The sequence below is a fragment of the Grammomys surdaster genome, unplaced genomic scaffold (assembly GCF_004785775.1).
Source record: "Grammomys surdaster isolate TR1022 unplaced genomic scaffold, NIH_TR_1.0 223967, whole genome shotgun sequence".
Lineage (NCBI taxonomy): Eukaryota > Metazoa > Chordata > Mammalia > Rodentia > Muridae > Grammomys > Grammomys surdaster.
Window position 1 is genome coordinate 1 of NW_021624416.1, and position 7,204 is coordinate 7,204.

Sequence of the window (7,204 nt, forward strand, 5' to 3'; positions counted from 1 at the left end):
GAGAGAGAGAGAGAGAGAGAGAGAGAGAGAGAGAGAGAGAGAGAGAGTGTTTACAGTGCTATCAAATATTTGTAGTCATGAACAAAACTACTTCTAGCTCTTGATTCTCACTTGAGTTTTACTGGAGGAATTCCAGCAGCTGTCTATCTTGCAATAGTCCCTTTTCAATGGATTTCAGAAACCTAACCACACATACAACCAGCAACTTGCTCAACTCTCCAAATACCAGTCCTTTCTTGTCTTGAGTGATGATTAACCAAGTCCTGGAAGAGTGTTGCTTCCTGGTATTGGTGAAGAGACAAACCCAAGTACATCCTTTTAAAGTTTTGTGTAGTTACGCATATGCTGGCAGGTTGTAAACCATGTCTCATTCTCTCTTTCTATATTTCCTGCAGGTCTTACTTACTGCTTTTTACAATGTAAAAACCTATGAACAATTGAAATATGTACTTGTTGTACATATAATAAAATGCTAACAGATACCATTTAATTTGCACCATGGATCTAGCCTCAAGGATGTTGTTTCTGACCTTTGCAAATCTCTCTAAAAGGTAAGACTACTTATGATATGATTTCTTATGTAACAACAGCAACAACACAAAGGATGAAGATTCAGAAGGACAAATTACTTAGCTATTTTACACAGCTAGTATCTAGGGGAGCTAGGATGCAACCCTAGTTAAATAAATCCAACACAAATTCATATTTCTGCTTGTGTATCCTTTGCTGACTCACGTGGTAGTGTCAGAAGGCCTGCCGCCTACAGGAAGGACAGGTTCTAATATCAATACTAAGATCTCTTTATCTTGCAAGTGTGTTTCAGAAAATGGTGGTGGAAACCTTAGCTAATGACTATAGAAGGAATAAGGGGTAGACAGAAGCCAAATTAGAAAAATCACTGGAAGGAAAACAAAGATCCCATTGAAGGCCGGTCCCTAGTTGGTGAAACAGTTTGGGAAGGACTGGAAGGTATGGCCTTACTGGAGAAAGTGTGTCACTGGGCTTTGAGGTTTAAAAAGTTCACACCTATCCCAGCTAGTTCTTTCTTTATCTGCCTTGTGCTCTGGATTATACATAAGCTCTCCAGCACTATGCCTGCCTGCTTGTTGACATGCTTCCCTCCATGATGGTCATGTGTAAGATGCTTCTACTGTAGCAATACTCTAGAATTGTAAGCTTCCATAAATGATTTCTTCTATAAGCTGTCTTGGTAACTGTGTTTTGTCACAAAATAGAAAGCAACAAAGATAGCAAGTTAGGAAAATAACCCAACCCAACCATATCTAAATGTTTGTTGTAGTTTGCTATTCAATAGACATTTGCTATGTACTCACACTAGAAAGAAAAAAAGGAATAGCCCATTTTTAAAGTAGGTAAGTTTTCAGTAGTTGATGCAGGGGACTGAAAATATATAGCCATGGCAAGCCTGGATGATATGTACCATAGATGGGCAGGAAGGGAGTTTGACAGAGAAAGTTCCCCAACATACCTTGGGAAAAGACGAGTGGGAGACAGCTTTCCAGAAGGTCCTCTGTCTGACCTGGAGGAATCTGCATAAGGGAGTGAGAAAGAATTTTCAATATCTCACCAACATGTGTGACCATGACTAGCTGCAAGGTTGACACATGGACAGTTATGACTAGCTTATGTTCCACCCTTAGCAAGCAGACAGCAATGTGGTAGAGTGGTGCGAACAGCTAGTTTCAAAGAATCCACCAACTTGCCACCCATCCCCCATGGGAAGCATAAAGTAATCTAGGAGCATCTATCTTCTGGCATTCTCACACTCCATAGCCCTTGAAGGCTTTCTTTAGTGCAGGGTGATAAATCATGACCACCACACGGAGCTTATGAAAGGAAGAGAGAAAGCATCTTGTGTGATGTTTAAAAAAAAAAAAAACAGTCAAAATCAGTTGCTCAATGTGTTGGTTATTGTAGCTAACCCCTTAATGTGAGGGAATCCAGTCACTGCCAATGAGGTTTGTTATTAGTTAGTGCTTTGTAAGATGTTTCTATGATAGCAAACAGAAGGTATTGTGGGGGCAGAGTATAAAGTTTCGATTTTGTGTGTGCAAATGTGTGTGTGTGTGTGTGTGTGTGTCTATTGTTCTCCAGCTTGTTTGAGACAAGGTCTCTCACTGAACACGGATCTCATCAATTCTACTAGGATATCTGTCCAGTACCAGGAGTACAGGTTCACGCCATCATACCCAGTCTTTTACCTGGGCTGTGTGAATCTAAATTCAGATTCTCATGTTTTCATGGTGAACATTTTATATGACAGTGCTTCTCCCCAGCCCCAGGGTTGATTTTATTGATTTTAAATAGATGACTTTTAGAACTATGAAAGCCTGGAACGTCTTCATTAAAGAAGATTTAAGTCATAGGCATGACAATGGGCTTCACTTGGAGGAGGGTGGCAGGTGATCAATAGTCTAAAAACTATCACAGAATATTCTAAAAGTCAATGATAGTATCAAGACTTTGAACAGCCTGGCCCAGATAAACGTGATTTTCTTGCTGACAATTACTACTGAAAACAAATAAGGTCATTTAGACTTTCAGCTTGGGCTGTTATTTTACTAGTAAAAGAAGTGGGTGTGAGAGAGGGCTACAAAGGGGGTTGGGAGAGAAAAATAAGAGGAAGGAAGAAACTCAAAGCCACTACCGTTTGAACTACGCCCTTATTTTCTGCAAGTTGTGATCAATCTTTCGAATTTTTTGTAGACAGTTTTGCATCTTAATAGTAGCCAATAAATGCTCTCCTTTCACATTTATGCATAGACATCTAAAAAAATAGTGATTTTTTTTCTTATCCTAAAGGGAAAAAAAATGCCACATTTCTCTCAAGGAAAGAAATGAAGTCGAAATCATTGCCAAAGCGCGCACTGGCATTTAAAAAACACAAGCTACTGACAGATGGCTAATGGTCTGAGTATCAGCAAAATCAAAGCAAGGAAATTACTAAGAGGACTCTAATCGTTCAAAGATAATTGCACAGAGCAGTTTCACATTTACTTGCTACTGGTGTCGACGTCAGTTGAGAGACTCGGTACATCTCGAGAAAGCTGCTTGTTCAAACTTCACAGATTTTTTTTTTTTCTGCAAAAGACGTTTTAAAAAAAAAGATGGACTATATATTAAAAATAGACAAATGATGCCAAAACAGATGGCGTCTACTAATTGCACTAGTCAGATTTGTTTGCTGAAATAGTACAGAGATGTAGGATTGGAGAAGCAGACCAGATTGTAGGACTTTAGTGAGGTGCAGCCTACTTCAAAGACTTTAAATTCTATTTTTCATTGTCTCATTCCTTAAGTCTGAATATTCCGTAAACAACAACACCATTTTGAGAGAAAAGCAATACTTACAAAGGTTGATTTGTCATGCAGATTAAATAGTTTTTGTTACTTAATTAAGAAATCTGAAAAAGAAGACTGGTTCTAGAGCCCTTGAAACAAACATGTATTTAAAGCAGCCAGCAGAATGTAGTTTCATTATTGAGTTGCAGAAAGTGCTTGGAGACGGTTGCCTGCCTTTTTTCGCTCAACAACATGAACCATTGACAAGTGGCCATGGAGAAGGTCGGTGTTTTCTGTGGTGGCTATCAGTCTGAACATTCCTAAACAGCATAAGCTACACTGAGCTACAAATAGCCCATCACAACCCAGATTACAAAGCTACATTCCTGAAAGCTTCTTATTTATTTTTCAATTTCAAAGTAAGCATGCTTCAAAGTGTGTGATTTGTGTAAATATTGATCAGTTACTTCATATCACATAATTCTATCTCCATGTAACTACTGAATTACATAAATTATATATATATACATACATATGTATATATATAATTACACATATATATGTGTACACACACACATATATATATACATATACATATACATATGTATGTAAGTATGTATGTATAATACTACCTTAGTAGTTTTGTAAGGTGACACTAGAGTCTTTTATGATCCAGTAATTCTGTCCCTAATTTTTATAAAAATGTCAACTAATAATTGATTGTTGTAGCATAATACATTAAATCAACCATATAAACTCTAAGGTTCAGTCTAGATTATTTTAATAATGTATGTATGAAACTTTCAAGGAATCATATACTCCATCTTATAAGATCACTTTAAAGAATACAGGAGAAGTTTCTAGCATTCTTTGGAAGATTTCTAAATAAAAACACACATTATTTGTTTTTTTAAAAAAAGACAACCAATGGTTTGAAAAAGAAGATGATATTGCATACAAGCAAACACATCTCTTGTCACTTCAGCATTGACCAATACAATAAGAATGTGTTCAATCCAAATGCCAGTGTGTTAGTTTTTCTCAGGCAGTAAGCTTAGTTTTAAGGCAAGACATTTCTGCAGCAGAAAGCAAGGTCTCATTGTTTGATCTTACAAAAGCCATGTAAAGTGAGCATAACACCTGTTAGTCAAGAATTAGTAACTGTGAAAACAACTTGCATTAACAGCTCGAGAATTTTTCAAGAAACAAACTCTGTCTACCAGCTCATCAAAGCAATGCATCTGTTCTGAAATATAACTCGTTCATACATATTCCTCCACAGGGGGTCCCCAGGCTCTTCTTCCAACTGATAAATGACAGGAAGATTACTGAAATGCGATGCTTCCCTGTGGTTGGTAGTGCAGAAAGCTGGACCAAGTCGTTCTTCAGCAGAAAAATCCCTTCAGAATGTCAACAGGTGCAGAAGTTACTGCCCAAAGGGAATCCTGTATTCCCTTCTGATGGAAGCTGGCCATGTCACTGCCACGAGTAGGCATCCACAGGGCAGTTTGGTCTTCAGGAGCCTCTGGAGCTTTCAGCTGTTTCCTAGAATAGAATAGCTTGTCATTCTTGGGAGTTAGTCTCACGGCCCTTGTTTACTTTCAATATCAGCCTTTCTGAACTAGAGGCAGGGCAGCAGAATGAGGTCATACTTCCTGTCATGATCGCATCAGTGGTGTTCACATAGTGAGTATAGCAGATCTCCTTGACTATCAAAGGGAACAGGCAACTCAGAGTCAGGTCAGCTCGATACACTGTGATCAACAAGGGATGCTTCTCACTCAGAGCCTCTGTGTCACCTCAACCTGTACGATCATGAGAAAAAAATCAAGCAATGCTTCCTGTTTGTCATTTTCTGATTACATTCAATTATGAGTAGTATACAGTTATGTTCTTGGTCCAATTAACCTAAATATGTCGAAGATAATATATCTTCTGCTATCAAGTTCAGGATGCCATAAGAGAGTATAAAAAAAAAATGTGATCTTATGAGAATTTCCACAGTATTAATATGTTGAATCAAAAAAGTTTGATCTTTCAAAATGTTCAATGGGTGGCATTCTGCATTTACATTTTATTACAGTTCAAATCTCTTTGTGCTTCTGTATACATCTATGCTCTTTAAGCAGCAACAGAAGTAGTTACTCCAGAAACACTGAGGTAACACCAGAAGTAGAAGGATTTCACAGGCTCACAGGCTACTATTAAAATCGTCTTTCATGCTAGCTAGCTTTGGGACCTCAGACTTGTGACTTAGCATCTTTGAGTTGCAATTTTCTCAAATTTAAATGTAATAATCTACAGCCCCAAGGTTGGCCTGGGGAATCAAATGAGAAGAAAGAAGAAAGAAATAGCTGGGGACCTGAGGAAATGTGCAAGACGTGTTCCTTAGTGGATTTTGTGAATTGACTTCTCTTTGGAGAGTTTGGTTGCTCAGGCTGATAGACAAGTTGGTGTCATCAATTCTTTTTTTTTTTAATTGGATGTTTTATTTACATTTCATATGCTATCCCCTTACCTCATTCCCCCTCCCCCGCCCAGGAACCCCCTATCCCATTACCCCTCCTCCTGCTTCTCTGTGGATGTGCCCCTATCTACCCCCCAATTCCCACCTCCCCACCCTCAAATTCCCACACACTGGGGCAGCCAGCCTTCGTGAGACCAAGGATCTCTTCTCCCATCTATGCCCAACAGGGCCATCCTCCCTTACATAATACAGCTGGAGCCATGGATCCCTCCCTAAGTGCTCCCAGGCTGGTGGTTTAGACCCTGGGAGCTCTGGTTGCTTGGTATTGTTGCTCTCATGGGGCCACAAACCCTTTCAGCTCCTACAGTCTTCACTCTAACTCCTCCATTGGGAACCCGATGATCAGTTCAATGGCTAGCTGTGAGCATCTGCCTCTGAATATGTCAGACTCTTGCAGACCTCTAAGGAGACACCTATATCAGGCTCTTGTCAGCATGCACTTCCTGACTTCCACATCAGCATCTACCTTTGGTGACTGCACATGGGGTGGATACTCAGGAAGAATGGTCTCCAGACAGCCCCTCCTTCAGTTTCTGTCCCTCACTTTGTCTACATATTTGCTCCCTTGAGTATTTTGTTACTCCTTCTAAGAAGGACCAAAGCACTCCCACTTGGTCTTCCTTCTTCATGAGTTTCATGTGGTCTGTGAGTTGAATCTTGGGTATTTCAAGGTTCTGGGCTAATATCCAATAATCAGTGAGTGAATACCATGTTTGTTCTTTTGTGATTGGGTTACCTCACTCAGGATGATATTTTCTAGTTCTATCCATTTGCCTAAGAATTTCTAGAATTCATTGTTTTTAACAGGTGAGTAATATTCCATTGTGTAAATGTACCACATTTTTTTGTATCCATTCCTCAGTTGAAGGGTTCTTTCAATTCTTTTTTTTTTTAATTGGATGTTTTATTTACAGTTCAGATGTTGTCCCCTTACCCTATTCCTCCTCCTCCCCTGCCCAGGAACTTCCTATCCCATCACACTTCCTCCTGCTTCTCTGCGGATGTGCCCCTACCTACCCCCCTCCCACCTCCTCACCCTCGAGTTCCCCCACACGCAGCATCCAGGATTGCTTGAGCATCAAGATTTTGTTGATGAACTGCAGATAGACTCAAAGCGGAGTACCATGTCTTCTTAAGAATAGCAGGGAGACCATAACTCAAGCAGTGTACCATATCTTCTGAAGAACTGCAGGTAGATCATAATTCAAGGCAGTGTACCATATAGACCATGACATGTTTCAAGGCACAGGCCAAGAAGATTTTGTACTTTTCCACCACCTGGACCCTCTTACCCCCTCCCCTTGTAAAATATGCTATAAAAAAGCATTTCATGTTCAAAAAAAAAAAGAAATTAAAAAAAAATTAAAAAAAAAA

General features: G+C 39.4%; 1 long non-coding RNA gene across 1 annotated transcript; it reads right to left on the bottom strand.

Annotated features, from left to right (window-relative positions):
* Positions 1-1,485: 1,485 nt before the first annotated feature.
* On the bottom strand, positions 1,486-4,879 carry LOC114616014. Its single transcript, XR_003710574.1, has 3 exons — positions 4,572-4,879; positions 3,019-3,102; positions 1,486-1,550 (listed from the first exon to the last, which is right to left on the bottom strand). It is a non-coding gene; the product is annotated as an uncharacterized LOC114616014 (long non-coding RNA).
* Positions 4,880-7,204: the final 2,325 nt, after the last annotated feature.